The sequence below is a fragment of the Lynx canadensis genome, chromosome C1, assembly GCF_007474595.2.
Source record: "Lynx canadensis isolate LIC74 chromosome C1, mLynCan4.pri.v2, whole genome shotgun sequence".
In the NCBI taxonomy this organism is placed as follows: Eukaryota; Metazoa; Chordata; class Mammalia; order Carnivora; family Felidae; genus Lynx; species Lynx canadensis.
In genome coordinates, this window is record NC_044310.1 from 31,705,066 (window position 1) to 31,721,273 (window position 16,208).

The window sequence follows — 16,208 nt, forward strand, 5'->3', positions numbered from 1 at the left end:
ATGCATACAAAGGGGCATGAAAAGTGTGAGAAGCTGCCTTGCCTACCAGGTCTTGTGACCTTCAATTCCTAAAGAAGGCAAGACCTACAAATACACCAGGGATTGCTAAACCTGTCTGATAAATAGAATAAAGTATCTTTTTGGTAGCTTAGGGGTAAAAGACGTGGGATTTAAACCCCTACCCATCAAACAACAAATCTATTTCCAAAATATGGTCAGTGTAAAATACATTTCCCTCTTAATATAACACAAAGGAGCACAAAAAAGAAAAAAAATATGTGCAATGAAAATAGTCCATTAATTCAAATTTGGATTTAATCAACATGTATTTGAGCACTTACTATGTAAACATTTACTATATTAGGCACCTAAATACAGGTTTTCATTGATAACTAATAATCAGAAACACCACCAAATTAGTAAATTGTCTGAACTGACATTTCTTTTTTCAGCCTAATGGTTTATTTAAATACCATCATTAAGGATTTTAACATATCAAAAGAAAATTGTTAGTGTTTGAAAATAAGGAAGTTAACAAAAACATTTTACCAAATTCAAACAGCAGTTCTTAAAAAGACAACTTTGACACTTAAGTGTCCAGGTTAGCATAAAAAACAAAATCTATTCACTGTTAAGGCAGCTAATAAAATTCAGGCCAAACAACCAATCCTTGTTTAGTCACTAAATTGCATTAAGTAATTAAGTTGGAGTTGTGGAAATCTGAGGGATCATAGTTGGATCATTTGGAGAGTAAATTCTGGAGCAAGAAAGAAGCAAGAGAATTTCTGGCTCTACTGGTATTTGTTTAGTAATATTTTCTAAGCTTTCTATAGAAAGAGGATATCTAGGGTCAATAATAACTATTTACAGAATACTTCCTTGAAGATCAATTTCTATAAATGGTTTCCTTTACTTCTATTTTTTTAAAGTGTATTTATTTACTTTGAGACAGAGACAGAGAAAGCAAGCAGGGGAGGGGCAAAGAAAGGGAGAGAGAGAATTCCAAGCAGGCTCTGCACTGTCAGCATGAGCCCAATGCGGGGCTCAAACTCACAAACTGTGAGCTCATGACCTGAGCTGAAACTGAGTCAGATGCTTGACCGACTGAGCCACCCAGGCACCCCTAAATGGTTTCCTTTAAATGTAGGCACAACTACAACTGATGATGAAAATATACTTAGTAGAAGACCTATAAACTCTGTGATTAAGAGACTTCTCACAAAGTTTATTCTTGAGAAACGAAATCCAAGACTTCTAGTGTATGTGCTGCTGAAGCGAGCACTTAAATCCTGGATTTCTAAATTAATATCACTCCAAGAGTCATATCAACCTTTCAAAGCATTTGTAGAAAAAATAACTACGCAACTCATATATAATGGCAACAGGCATTAGTACTATTTTAGTGTCGCACAAACAGCTCAAATAAAATACCATTCCTATACGAACAGAATCACTTTTGTTCAGAAGCAAATATGGGAACTCAGCTACAAAAATCCTACCAAATAATGGTATGGTGCTTTCAATTAACAGGCAATATCATGTGGGAAGAACCTTTTACATTTGTCTGAGTCCTCTCTGTCGAGAGTAGAATTTGGTGTATTTTTGTCATCTACAGGTAGAAGGCACTGAGGTGAAAAGAGTTTACATGGATAGTGGGTATCTCTGACCAGCAAGGTGGGGAGAAGACTGGAAATGCTGCCGGGAAGAGCACACAGAGGGCTTACATTGCACAGCAGACCTCCCTTAGTCGTGGTTTCAGTTAAAAAGAAGAAAACGAAAAGGAGGGGTGAATGGGTGGCTCAGGCAATTAAGCGTCTGACTGTTGATTTCAGCTCAGGTCATAATCTCACAGTTTGTGAGTTCAAGCCCCATGTCCGGCTCTGCGCTGGCAATGCAGATGGAGTCTGCTTGTGATTCTCTCTCCCTCTCTCTCTGCCCCTCCCCTTCTCTCTCTCAAAATCAATAAATAAACTTAGAGAAAAAAGAGAGTCAATGCTTTTGTCTTGCCTCCTGTACAGTGTCTGTAACACTGCTTGGGGGAGTGTACAGGCGAAACGCAAAGGGCTCTATGGTTGAAGTCAGGCTGGTCTTAGTTTGAAATTGAGTTCTATCACTTATACATTATACGATTTTGGCCAGGTATCTTTAAGTCTCCGTTTGTTTATGTATAAAGTGGAGTTAATGATACCTGTATGCAGGTAGGTGCAAATAATATATATCTGCATGTTGCAATGTATCTGAAAAATACTCAAGTTATTCCCTTTCTTAGTATGGTATGTTACACAAAGTAAGTATGCTTTAAATACATTCTGGAAAAAAGCAAGATATGTATAAATAAACATAGGAGATACTATGTTGTTACTTTTATATTGGATAAATTCTGAAACAATTTCACATGCCTTTATGTTTTTTTAGGTACTTAATATGTGCCTGACATAAAGAAGCCACTCAAATGGTGATTCTTCCACTAGGTTTTTTGGACCAAAAGTCAAGAGAATGAAATTCCAGTTTTATGAGCTGGACAAACCACATCCCTTCCTTAAGCCTCAATTTCTTCATTGAATATTTAACCTAATAGTCCTGGAACCTATGCACTGGAAGAAATCTTAGAGATCACCGACTGCACCCCCTTGCCTAAATCACAGAGTGGGGTGCAGACTGGGACTTGACTGGGAATCTCGACCACCAAGCCACAATTCTTTCCACAAACCATATGGTCTCTTTTACCTTCCTGTCTATGAAATATTGAAGACTGAAGTACTGATCTTTAGAATATCATCCATTTCTGGAAATCCACTAAATCAACAATATCCTTCGTTCTACCTTTATTAAAACCAGAAAATAAAGAAGAATAAACAAAACTGTCCATATTAATCCCAGTCAGCATGTTAGAGAAACTATGATACAGACAGCAGAGGATTAAAATTTTCAATTGTGTTGATACATCAAATACTTAGGATCAATTTTCAATAGTCTCCCTGACTCCATCTTTTTCATTATTAAATGGAATTATAATTACTGGCACACAGAACTAGTAGAGTCACTACTCTTCTGAGTTAGTCACATCTCTGTTATCTTGCTATCCCTTACTCTACCTTAGAGGACAATGCTGTATATATATATATATATATATATATATATATATATATATTATATATATATATATGCTGTGTATATATATATATACACACATGTATATTATATATATGCATATATACATGTACTATATTATATATATGCTGTACATATATATATAAAATATATATATTACATATATATATATGTGTGTGTGTGTGTGTGTGAAGTGCTTATAGTGTAGTGAGTCAGTATAGCGTACTGGCCAAGAGCACAGACTCTGGACTTGGACTGCCAGAGTTCAAATCCTAGTTGCACCAGTCGTTAGCCCCATGACCTCGATCAGGTTACTAACTTTTATGTGCCTGTTTCCCCATCTGGGAGGATCACATGAGTTTATATGCATATTAAAATGCATAGTAAACACTATACAGATATTTGCTATTATGTTGTCCCTCTTCTTTTTTTTTTTAATTTTATTTTTTTTAAATTTACATCCAAATTAGTTAGCATACAGTGCAACAATGATTTCAGGAGTAGATTCCTTAGTGCCCCTTACCCATTTAGCCCATCCCCCCTCCCACAACCCCTCCAGTCACCCTCTTTGTTCTCCATGTTTAAGAGTCTCTTCTGTTTTGTCCCCTCCCTGTTTTTCTTTTTGCTTCCCTTCCTTTGTGTTCACCTGTTTTGTCTCTTGAAGTCCTCATATGAGTGAAGTCATACGATATTTATCTTTCTCTAATTTCCCTTAGCATAATACCCTCCAGTTCCATCCACGTAGTTGCACATGTTGTCCCTCTTCTTAGTCTCCCCCTCCTTGCATTTCTTTGACCTCCACATATTCCTCCTGAGGGATTTAATTCACTCCAAGGGTCTTGACTTCTATCTGGAAGGCCCTCTTTTTTCTCCTCTCTACCTAGTGAATTCCTTCTCAGCTTCTAAGATGCAGTTTCAATGCCATTCTCAATATCTGAAGACTTTCCACAGATCATCCTGCTCCTCCTGCCTCAGCACTCAGCTGTCCTTACCCTTGTGTTCCCACAGTCCTCTGAATGTATCCAAGTGAGAGCACAATTTACATTAGACTGAATGAGGTGGAGCCACTTGAAATTGCTCGTATTAGACCATTTAAGACCTATAAAAACAGCAATTTTACATGACTCATCATAATAACATCTCTTTATATTTCTGCTACTCCCTCCCTCCCTGCATTACACTCATAATGAGGGCTACATCTATTATTCTTTAAAAATACCCATATAGTATTTCAGATAGATACAAAGGTATAAGAATATACCACATAACCACAACCTAGTTGAAAAAGAGATCTACTAATACAGTAGTCTCCCTTAGCTGTGGGGAAGTGTTCTAAGACACCCAGTGGATGCCTAAAACTGTGGATAGTACCAAACCCTATATATACTGTCTTTTCCTGTACATACATACCTATGATAAAGTTTAATTTAAAAATTAGGCACAAGAGATTAACAATAGTAACTAATAAAACAGAAAAATTATACTGTAATGACAGTTATGTGAGGGGCACCCAGGTGGCTCAGTCGGTTAAGCATCTGACTCTTGATTTCAGCTCAGGGCATGATCTCATGGTTCGTGAGTTGGAGCCCCGCATCAGGCTCTGCACTCTAAGTGCTGGATTCTCTCTCTTTCTCTCTCTGCCCCTCCCCCACTCACACTGTCTTTCTCCCTCTCTCTCTCAAAATAAATAAGTAAACTATAGAAAAGTTATGTGAATGTGGTCCCTTCCTCTCTCAAAATATCTTATTGTACTGCATTCACCCTTCTTTGCAGTGTGAGATGATAAAATCCCTGTGTGACAAGATGAAGTGAGGAGCATGAAGGAGGCATTGTGATAGAGCTTTAGGCTACTACTGATCTGACCATATATCCATCAGAAGGAGGGTCCTCAATCAGCTTTCTGACTGTGGTTGACCATGGGTAACCAAAACAGGAGTTAAGGGAGGACTACTGTACGATGTAAGCTCCCCCGTGTGCTCTTCCCACCATCCTTCCGGTCTTTTCTCCCTGCCCTGACATTCAGAGAAACCCACTATCCTTAATTTGATGTTTATTATAACCATGCAATTGCTTAAACAATTATTGCTTAAGTATACTTCCCTAAATAATACATACATGTTAAATTTTATGTAAACGTGTTCTGTCACTTGCTTTATTCACTCAACCTTTTCTTTTTCAGATTCACTCAAGTTACTAGATAGTTCTAGTCCACGTTCATTAATGTATAGAATTCCATTAGATAAATGTACTGTAATATTTTCATTCTTTTATTGATAGACATTTGGAGTAGTTTGAAATTTTTGCTATAATAACACATTAATTTTTTAAAAGATTTTTCTAAGTGTTTACTTTTCAAAGAGTGAGCACAGGTGTGCACATGTGCACATGAGTGGGGGAGGGACACAGAGAGAAGGAGACAGAATTCAAAGCAGGCTCCATGCTGTCAGCACAAAGCCATACATGGGGCTCAAACCCACAAAACGTGAGATCATGACCTGGGCCAAAGTCGGACGCCCAGCTGACTGAGCCACCCAGGTGCCCCTTGCATGAATATTTTTGTGTATCTCTTCATGCATACATTGGAGAGTTTCTAAAGGGTACTGACCTAGGAGCAGAACTGTTGGACTACAGGTTATATGTACTTTAGTTTTACTAGACACTGACAAATTATTCTTTACCATGATTGTACAATTTCTATTCCCATCAAGAGTGTCCAAGAGTTCCCTTAACTCCACATCCTGACAATATTTGGTATTACCAGACTTCTTAATTTTTCCCAATCTAATAGGTATGAAAAGACATCTCATTAGAGCTTTAATTTGCCTTTAATTATTGATCAATGGGTAATAAATATTTAGGTTGCCTCATTTATGCCTTGTCATTTTTCTATGAATTTGTCTTTTTCTAATCTATTTGTAGGAATCCTTTATTATTACAGATTGTGATATTTGGCTGACACATGTACCACATATATATTCTTTAACTCTGTGGCCTGTCTTTGCATTTTAAAAATTATGGCATTCTTTTTTGTCACTGCACATAGCACACTGTCTGGCAGTTAGTAGACATAATTAAATATTTGTTGAATGAATGAATGAAAAATTGAACAAATACACATAAAGAAATTAGACATTTTTAAACTCCTGCATTCCCTTCATTTGGAATTAAGACTCTCTATGCCTATTAGTCTTTATAAACTTTTATACTACCAAATTCACCTTTAAAATTCATTTATTTTTATTTTTTAATATTTATTTATTTTTGAGAGAGAGAGAGAGAGAGAGCTTGAGCAGGGGAGAGGCAGAGAGAGAGGGAGACACAGAATCTGAGGCAGGCTCCAGGCTCTGAGCTGTCAGCACAGAGCCCAATGTAGGGCTTGAACTCCCGAACTGTGAGATCATGACCTGAGCCCAAGTCAAACACTTAAGTGACTGAGTCACCCAGGTGCCCAAAAAATTCATTTATTTTTTAAAAAATTTAATCTGGTTTGAAGAGTTTCTGGCAGTCTCTCGAAGTAACTGTGGAGATAAGACAGAACACCAAAAAAATCAAGGTTGGGAGTCTAATATTCTAAATCATCTAAGACAAATGGTTGTCTGCTCTCTTGTTAAATATCTCCAAGAACAAGTATACTGGCTCTCATGTTTTCTATTATACTTTACAAGACATAATAACAAAAATAGCCTTTATTTCCATCATGTTTGAATGCCCCTGAGGAAAGTCTACATAAGCATGAGTGTAAAGCAATTATAATAAATAACAAAACACTTGGAAATATGCTATAATATGCCAATGAGCAATAGACCTAGCAATTAAAATGAATATACAATATGCATATGCTTTCATTTTAAAAGCTAACAACTGTAACGTTTACAACAAACCAGAGGAAAAAAATAAGACAGAAGCCTTTATATGTTTCAAAATATACAGAAATTAATACATGATTACTTGCAACAGAAACAGCAGGAAGTTCAGACAGCACAGGGTCTTAAAAAGGAGGTCACAGGAGGGAATGAATCATTCTGGACAAAGCACAAAATGTGGAGTAAGAAGACCTGGTTCCGAGTTGTTGTTCTGACATTTATTAGCCGTTTGATATCGGGTACATCATTTATTCCACCCGCACCTCAGTTCCTTATCAGTCATGGAGTGTATAATGACCTGGCATCCTACCTCATGGGTAGGATGTTTCAAATTAAATAAGAAAATGTATGTGGCATCCTTCAATAATACCCAACTATAATTATATATTCTTCTCACCTTCCCATCGCCCCAGTGTCATTTACATCATCCCTGAAACTCTGAGGCAGAACTAGATACAAAGTCCTCTGGAATGGTTATTGTATTTGTTTGCTGGGCTGCCATAACAAAGACGAACCACAGACTGGGTGGCTGAAACAACAGAAATGTGTTTCCTCACAGTTACACAGGCTAGAAGTTCAAGATCAAGGTGTCAACAGGGTTGATTTCTTCCGAGGCCTCTCGCCTAGGCTTATATAGATGGCTGTTTTCTCCCTCTCTTCCTATGGTCTTTCCTTCGTATGTGTCCTAACCTCTTCTTATACTATGACACAAGTCATATTGGATGAGGGCCCATCCATACGACCTCACTCTAGCTTAATTACCTCTTTAAAGGCCCTATCTCCAAATGGGAGATACTGAAATATTCTGAAATACTGGAGGTTAGGACTTCAACATACCAATTTTGAGGGCAGGCAAGAGACATAATTCAGCCCTTAGCAATATATAGCAATCCTACCATACTGCACCTACCACTGCTATAGCACTTACTACACTGTAATATAATTATCACTAGTGTCTTCACTAGCAGGCTACAAATGCCTACACAGCACTGAATATTTCCTATTAATCTCTATCTTCCAAGTGTCTAACAGAGTATATGTTCAATACAATGCTCCAACAAACTGCTAACTGAGCCTATGACACTTTTTGTCAAAGAACAATTAAAACCATCCTACAAGAATTTTGGTTTTAATGAAGTGTGTAATATTCCAAGGGTTTAAGAGAAAGGACAAAATTTTCACTTTTAGCTTTCCAAAAGCAATTCTGTTCCCAGATTCTCATCCTTTCCATCTCAGCCTCTACTCTCTTAACTGAACCTCCCGGGCACCCTCAGCCTCTACTCTCAAATCACCTATGTCGAGCTTTCCTTAAGCAATGAACCTGGAGATTTTACAAGACCACCCCAGAAGTTAGTGACCTCTCCTTCCACCTCTGAATTTCTGGAGTTTTTAGAGTTATGTATACGAATTAGTTAAGTACGTGTCTTACCTTCCCCTCATAAACAGTGAGCTCCCTGAGAGAAACAACTATGCCTTAAATATCTCTAAGTGATCAACAATAACTATTTACTGAATAAACAGAAATTTCTCTAAACCAGAATCACTCGTGAGGAAAACAAGTTTTCTTAAATGAAGAAGGAGGGGCAGGAAAAGTGGCAAGGATGTTAGGTTCAATTTGGGACACGCTGACTTTATTTTAAGAAATATCTCTTGGGGAGCCTGGGTGGCTCAGTCAGTTAAGCATCCGACTCCTGATTTCGGCTCAGGTCATGATCTCACAGTGGTGAGATTGAGCCCTGCCTAAGATTCTCTCTCTCCCTCTTTCTCTGCCCTCCCAGGATCACTCTTGTGCATGCATGCTCTCTCTCTCTCTCTCTCTCTCAAACAAAACAAAACAAAACTCAAGACAACTTTTTATTAGGTCCGTTTCAATTTCAGAAGGTTTTCACATGGCACACTAGGACCTATGGTGATGGGCCATATTGACTTTAAAGCAGATATGATACATAGCTGTTTGTGAAGCTGACTACTGGGAGCTAAGTACACAGCTCTAACACTCAGTGGAGATTATCTTGACTACAGATAGAAATTTGAGTCATGAGCTAACAGTCATTACCGTAAGCCAAGTGAGTGGCTGAGATTGCTAAGGGAATGTACAGAAGAAGGCTTAGGACCAAAGACAGGCAAGAGAAGGGAGGTTCTCATCCAAAAAACACTTGGGGTAAAGTGGCCAAGGAGGAACTAACACGCTGACAGGCACCACAGCCAAAGGGGGAAAAGAAAGTTTTGAGAAGAGGGGATAATCATAAATGTGAAATGCTGCTGCTGAGGCCTTAAAATTGCCTGCCTCCCCCTGTTGTTACCAATAAGGACAAGGCTGGTGACCCCGCTCAGAGCAGTTCAGAGACTCTGTAAGATCTGGGCAAATTTCTAAAACTTTAAGTCTGTTTCCTTTATTGCAAAATAAGGAGGCTTATCCCCTCATGAGTCTTTTGAAGATTAAATAAGTAGCAATAATAACAAAAGGAACACATGAATGTAACATATATAGCATTGCTACAATGTGCTAGTCACTGTGCAGGGCTCTTTCATATAGATTACCTCACCTAAAATCACAAAAATCTTAAGGTATTATAGTACTTAATAGCTACCATTAGCCTCATCTTCAGATAAGGAAACTGAAGCTTATTCAGTGATGGAGACTAAAACCAGAATGCAACGAAGAGGTAAGAGTGAGAAAGTTTACATATTAAATGTATACAACTCAACAAGTTCAAGTAAAGGAGATAGGTAGGAGACTAGGTGGTGCCTGGAGGGAGACATGCATTTAAGATTTTATTTACAAGATTTACTTCAAGATGGGAGATTTCTAAGCAGATTTAAATAAAAGAAAAGGAGTCAGAAGAGAGAAAGAGGTTGACAAGAGTCAGAGATTTAGTCTTGAGAAAGAGGAGGAAGCAAGAAAATACAGATAGGATTTTGAGAAACATGTGACATAAGACCTCATGAAGACTAGGGCAAAGAAATGACTAGGTACTCAAGGCACAACGGCAGCAATCTGCAGAGAAGCGTGTGATCTCCAGCAGGGCTCTGGGCTACGACTGCCAAAAGAGAGGTCTGATCCAACGAGGTTCGAGATTTTGCCCAGACAAGGGCAGAAGAACAGCAGAGCAAGGGAATGGAGGAGGACGGCAAGAAAGCAAACCGAATAAATGGCAGACTAAGAAAATTAATCATCCTTCCTGGATAGGGAAGGACGTGAAGGCAGGCTTCAAAGAGATCAAACAACAGAGCTGTCGAAGGTCAAGTCGGAGACATTTTGAATAAAGCTGCAAGTCTTCGTTTATAACTGCAGAGGCGGGCCATCTCGGGGTGATAACAAGGTCCATGGTGTGACTATGGGAGTTGATAAGCTAAAAGGATGATCGCTTGAGTTGAAGGCGCAATTGTTCGGGGAAACAATTATCTGTGTGAAAACTGCAGTTACTCAGGGTGAGGACAGAAACTGAGGTGGAAAGGAAGGCCGTACATGTCAGGTCCTAAATGATGGAGAAGATCTATACACAAGAAGACAAGAGTAGCCCTTGTACCACAGAGCACACCGATTTCAAGAAGATGGACAAAACAGTGGTGCACAGAAAACTACAAACATCCTTAACTTCCTCGTTGTGCATAGGGCGTGGGAGAATGCGCTGCACCCATTCAAAAGAACTACAGAGCAGACAACTATAGGTGCTCTCCATAACACACACACAAATCTAGTAAAATGGTTAGCAGGGTAGGAAACAGGGGTTTCAGAGAGCCTATGGACAGGTATGAGGGAACAAACAAGCAGGGTTGGGAGACAGGAGGAGGAAGCTGAGTCAGCACAGGAAAAGCAGTTTGGAAGACAGTGACTGGAGAAGACAGGACAAAGATAACAGATGATAAGACTAGCTGCTTTATGTGGCCATAAGGTTATCAAAATAATTAGCTCTAGCAGTTCCTGCTGGCTAGGGAGTTAGCACTAAGGCCTTGGCAACGGTGTGAGGGGAGGGACAACATGGGAGGGACTGTTATACAACTGACATTACGCAAAGTGCTTTACACTTACTATCTTAGTTAAACCTACACCTAACAAAAACGAGGGAACTGAGGACCAGAGAGGTAAAGTGACGAGCCCAGGATTGTATAATTAATAACTGGTGACATTTAGTATAGAAAAGACAAAACTTAAAATCGGAGCATCCCTAGTCACTTTCTGTAAGATCACCTATGTTTCTTAACTCCACTAAGCCTATCTACCAAACAAGGCTATTGCAGAGATCAAACTACAACTATAAATCTATAACTAAAACTGGCCTATGTAGGAACTTGTTTCCAAATGTGGAATTTCTTACTTGGTTTACTTCAAACAAAAATCCAAAGTTTCTGAAACTACAAATTTTATAGACAGGAAACTGAGGTGGGGAGAGAGCATGTACAAGCTATGGCTCCCTAGTCTACCTAGAATCAAGTCCAAACTCCATAGTTCCAGGTCTTTTTTTTTTTTTTTCCATTAAAAATTTTTAAGTTTATTTATTTATCTAGTTTGAGAGAGAGACAGAGAGTGAGCAGGGGAGGGGCAGAGAGAGAGGGAGAGAGAGAATCCCAAGCAGACTCTGCTCTGTCAGCAGAGTGGGACACAGCTCGAATCCACCAACAGGGAGATCATGACCTGAGCCAAAACCAAGAGTCCGATGCTTCACTGACTGAGACACCCAGGTACCCCCCCCCCATAGTTCCAGGTCTTTAATACTATGGCCCCAGGCCATCTCTCCAGCCATATGGCTCACTTCTGACTTACACAATACTCAAACCTGTGTCAACTATTTTTTTTTTTTTTTGGTGGTTTAACAAAAGTTTATTTGTCATTCCTATGAAGTCCATCCAGAACAGCTGCACTCCATGTGGGGGGCTCAGTAGTCCAGACAACTTTGAGTTTCTGGCCCCTGTTTCTGTATGGGCTTCCATGGCTGAGGCAGGAAGAGAACTACAGTCTTGCACCAAAAAAAAAAAAAAAAAAAAAAAAAAGGCTTCAGTCCAGCAACTATCAATTTTTAACAAACATACCTTACACTTTCCCCTCTTTGTATCTCCACCTAAATTATTTAATCTATTGAAATGAAGGCCCAAATGAAATTTATTTTGAATGTGAAGCCTAACCTTGTTTCCAAATTTTGAGAAATGATGGTTCTCTCCTCTGAACTCCTGTATCCCTTGGCTTTCTCTTAGAGTATGTATTGCCTCATAATTTAGGTAAACCTGAAAAAAGGTCAGCATGCAGGGCTTAAGTCCCTTAAAGGTAGCTGAAAGAGAACTAACGATTCCTTTGCATCTAGGAAGCACCAACTGCTTTTCTAGCGATTTTATACACATAATTCCGTGTAATCTTTGTGACACCCTATGAAGTAGGAATGTATTTGTTTACAGGTAAGGACACTGAAAGTCACAGAGGCCAGACAATTTGCTTACAGTCCTAAGGTTAGCAAGTGACGGAGCCTAGATTTGAACCCTGGTCTTTCTAATTCAGAATGTAGGCTCTTCCCAGAAACCATGGGTGCAGCCTCGCTGCTTTATCTGTCTCCTCTCTGCCTACTAATCACCAGCGGGGAACCCTCCTCTATTGCTCTTTGTCATTAAGCATCAGCAGAAAAGATTTGATATAGGGTACTTGCCCTCCTACTTTCCAAGACTAAGAACAAACTCTTCAGAACAAAAAGAATATGAGTCCTGAATAAAGCTGGAGAGTTCAGAACCCTGCTCCCAAGAAGGAAAAGTAAAAAACCACTACTTTTCCACTCTCTGTTTAAAACCTCCTCCTCCTTTGAGGTGTCCACCATCTGGCTACATCACTTTCTACCCCTCCTCCTCATCTGTCATCTGCCACCCTCCCGATTAATCCCCTCTATTCACTGCACCTGGGTCACATCCTCTCCTCCCCACACCCCAGCATCCTAAATCACTTCATTCTCGACACAGATGACCCATTCAATACAACAGCCTCGCAGCTCCTGTCACACTCCGCTTCGCTGACCTTCATCTCTAGTGTACCTCAGATACCCACAGAGAGACCTAACTGTCACCTAGAGGAGCTCCACATCAGACAAGTTAACACCAATATTCCACTTTCTGACCACAACCTCCCTTTTTTCTAGTTTACTTCTACCACGTTTGTTCATTGATTTAACTCAAGCTACTGAAAAATCTTCAAGTCCGAAACCAAACTTATCATCCATTGTTTCCTGTCTCGGTTAATGGCACCACCATTCCCCTAGTCACACACCCACCTTGGGGCAGCCACAACATCATCCAACCCTCTCACCTTTTATTCTGACCTATTTGGGCATCTAATTTACCAGCCCCACAGGAACTGAAAATGTATCTTATTCGTCTTTGCAACAATGCATACCAAAGTGCCTGATACATAGTAGATACACAGGCTTAAAGTTTGGAACTTGAGTTTAAATTTGCAGTGGGATATTCACACCAGTTCCTTCTCACAGAGTTTTCAGTATTCCCTACCATTAACTTCAAGTTCTTTGAAGGGAAGGGACCAGAGCCGTTCCTGAGCCTGTATAGCTCTACAAAGAACGGCCCTATACAAATTTTTACCCAACTTACATAAAAGGGAAATAGCATGTGCACAAACAAACCAGAAGTCAAAACTTGACAAGTGTGCTACAAACTTCAAAACCACTGACCAATTTAAAAAATAAAGACATAAGAACAAAGATAACCAATTCTGACTGCCGGTACGTGCTTGTCTATGTTCTAAAAACAGTGAAACTTTGGTTAGAATTGGAACAGGGTCCCAGATACAAGAGCTTGGCATTTTATCTACAAGGCCATGGTATCTCTGCTGGACTTGAAACGCTTCTAACCTGCAGGGTTGCTTTGGGTTGTTTAGGACATTGGTAACAGGCACTTTTGAAAAACTTAACCCCCACATACCAAGGCTAAGTGATGAAAAAGCTGGCAAAAAAATAATGCTGGTAAGTGAACAACAAAAAATGTTCTTTTTCATAGTAATTTTGGGCCTTCTGGCAGACACAGAGCAAAGAGTTCAATGTAATAAGCATTTCCCTCTCCAACTAAATATTAAATTGCAGTCTAGCCCCAAATTAGGTCTCAATCCTTTTTCAGAGTAGAAATAATAAGCTTTCCTCTTTGCATAGTGCATTGCCACACTTTGATATATATCAACTCAGCTGATGAAGTGTTTATAGATTTTTTTTTTTAATGAGAGGAAATCTAAACGTTTTCACAAAATAGGATCTCTTTTAGGTCGTTTGAACACAGTACTGGACTGTTTTTTTGTTTTGTTTTGTTTTTAAGTTCAAAATGCAGCACAGAAATGAGGTGCAGGTCAATCCTTGAAGCCAAGGCATCTTCTTGGAGAAACTTAACAGGTTTTGTCTCCTCATACTAAGAAGCTCTCTCCTTTAAAAAGGATATGGACCAGCTCTTTCAGAGAAGGGATCAGAGAACCTCAGTGTAGGAGAAACAACTGAAGGAACTGAAACAAGCGACGAGAAGACGAGCCTCCGAGGAAGGACTACTATCCTCTGATCACTCAACAGCTGCCCATAAGGGAGAAGAACGAGGAAGAATGGGAGGCAGCGATTTCTTTCAACCAAAAAAAAATTTTTTTTTTCTAAAAAGCAAAGCCGTCCAGGAACGGAATGGGGAGAAACGGGGTTTGCCATCACTGCAGGAGGTGGCCAAATGATCAGGGTGGATTTAGGGATTTTCAAAGGGACTTCGGCATCCGACGGGAGAAAGGAGCCCTAGAAGACTTTCAAATTCCCTTCCAGCCTGGAGGTGTTCCGGGGTCCACCCGTCCCCCGGAAACCCCTCGCGCCCGTCCCGGGGCCGGCGTCCCAGCCCGCCCGGCCGCCGGCCCTCCGCGGTGCCCCGCGGCTCCGAGGTTCGAAGCCGGCTTTCCCCGCCCGCTTCCGGCGGCCCACGTGAGCGGTCCCGGCGCAGCTCCGGCCGCCCCGCCGGAGCCAGCCCGAGCGCCGCGGCTGACAGCTCGGGCCCGCGCACGCCCGCCGCCCAGGGTCCGAGCCGGCCCCGACCCCCAGGCATCCCCCCGCTCTCGCGGCCGAGCGGAGCCTCTGACCCGCCGCCGCGCACTGACAGCACCCCCGGCCCCCCCCCGCCCCCCGCGACCCCGCCGGCCCGGACAGAGCGGCCGCCGCTCGGATCCTCCAGACGTGTCCCCGTCCTACGGCGTCAGGCCCGCGGCCGGTCACCGGGCCCCGCCCGGCCGGCCGCCCAGGCGCAGCGGGCCGCCGGGGCCGCGGGGGCCGGGCTGACACGGCCGCGAAGGGCCGCGGCCGCGCTCGGACCGCAGACAGGCCCCCGGCCCGACAGCCAGCAGCCGGCCGGCCGGCGGGCCCCGAGGGGCGGGGGCGGCGGCCGGGCAGGTCCCGCCGCCGCCTCCTCGCCCGGGGCGGCCCCCACCGGCCCAGGCCCCCGAGGGCGCGCGGACTGGCCCGGGGAGCGGAGGCGGCGGCCGAGGCGCTTACCTGCGGGCGCAGCGGCGGCGCGGGGCGGCTCACTCCCTTCCCGCCGCCATGTTTCCGCTGCGCAGGGAGCCCGAGCCGACGCGCGAAGGGGGCGGGCGGGGGCGGCTCCGAAGGGCGGCGGGCGGGCGGGCCGGCGGGCTGGCGGCGGGGGGCTTGACCGCAGCGGCGGCTGCGGCGACGACGGCGGCGGCGGCTCCCCGGCCCCGCCCCCCGCTTCCGCCCCTCCCCTCCCGTCGCGGGGTGGCGCGCGCCGCGGCCGTTGGGCCCGCGCGCGGGGGGCGGGGCGGGGCTGCGCGGGGAGGGCGCCACCGAGCGGCGCGGCCCCGCTAGTCCCGGCCGCCTCCCGCCCTCCGCCCGGGGGCCCGGCCCGCGCCGGGCCCGTCTCTCCGCGTCGCATCTCCTGGACGGGTAAACTGAGGCCCGGCGAAGGCTGCGTGCTCGGGTTCGAGTCCTTCCGCCGCCGGTCACCCGCTCCGAGGCGGCGCAGGCGCCCGTGGGCGGCACGGTGGGCCCAAGAGCCGCCAGGTCTCGTCCCCGAAGGCCTGCTGACGCAGGGCGCCGCCTCTGAGTCCCCGCCCTGCTGCTGACCAGCTGTGTGATGGATGACCTTGAGCGAGTGACCTCGCTCCTCTCCCCCAGGGTTCTCATCTCTCATCCAAGGGGCTGGCGTGAGGTTCATGCTTGTAAAGCCCACGGGACAGTGCAGGGACCTGGTAAGTAGATGCTTAGTTAAGTATAAACT

The 16,208-nt window shown here is 43.1% G+C and overlaps 1 protein-coding gene across 7 annotated transcripts in view; it reads right to left on the reverse strand.

Annotated features, from left to right (window-relative positions):
* SCMH1 (Scm polycomb group protein homolog 1) overlaps nucleotides 1-15,565 on the reverse strand; it is a 187,458-nt gene extending 171,893 nt beyond the window's left edge. For 4 of the 7 annotated variants that reach the window (XM_030323801.1, XM_030323800.1, XM_030323799.1 and 1 more), the window contains exon 1: nucleotides 15,467-15,564. The gene's annotated coding sequence lies outside the window, so the exon portion shown is untranslated. Of the gene's footprint in view, nucleotides 1-15,466 lie in introns of all 7 variants that reach the window. The other 3 variants (XM_032594264.1, XM_030323804.1, XM_030323809.1) reach the window with 2 other exon arrangements.
* Nucleotides 15,566-16,208: the final 643 nt, after the last annotated feature.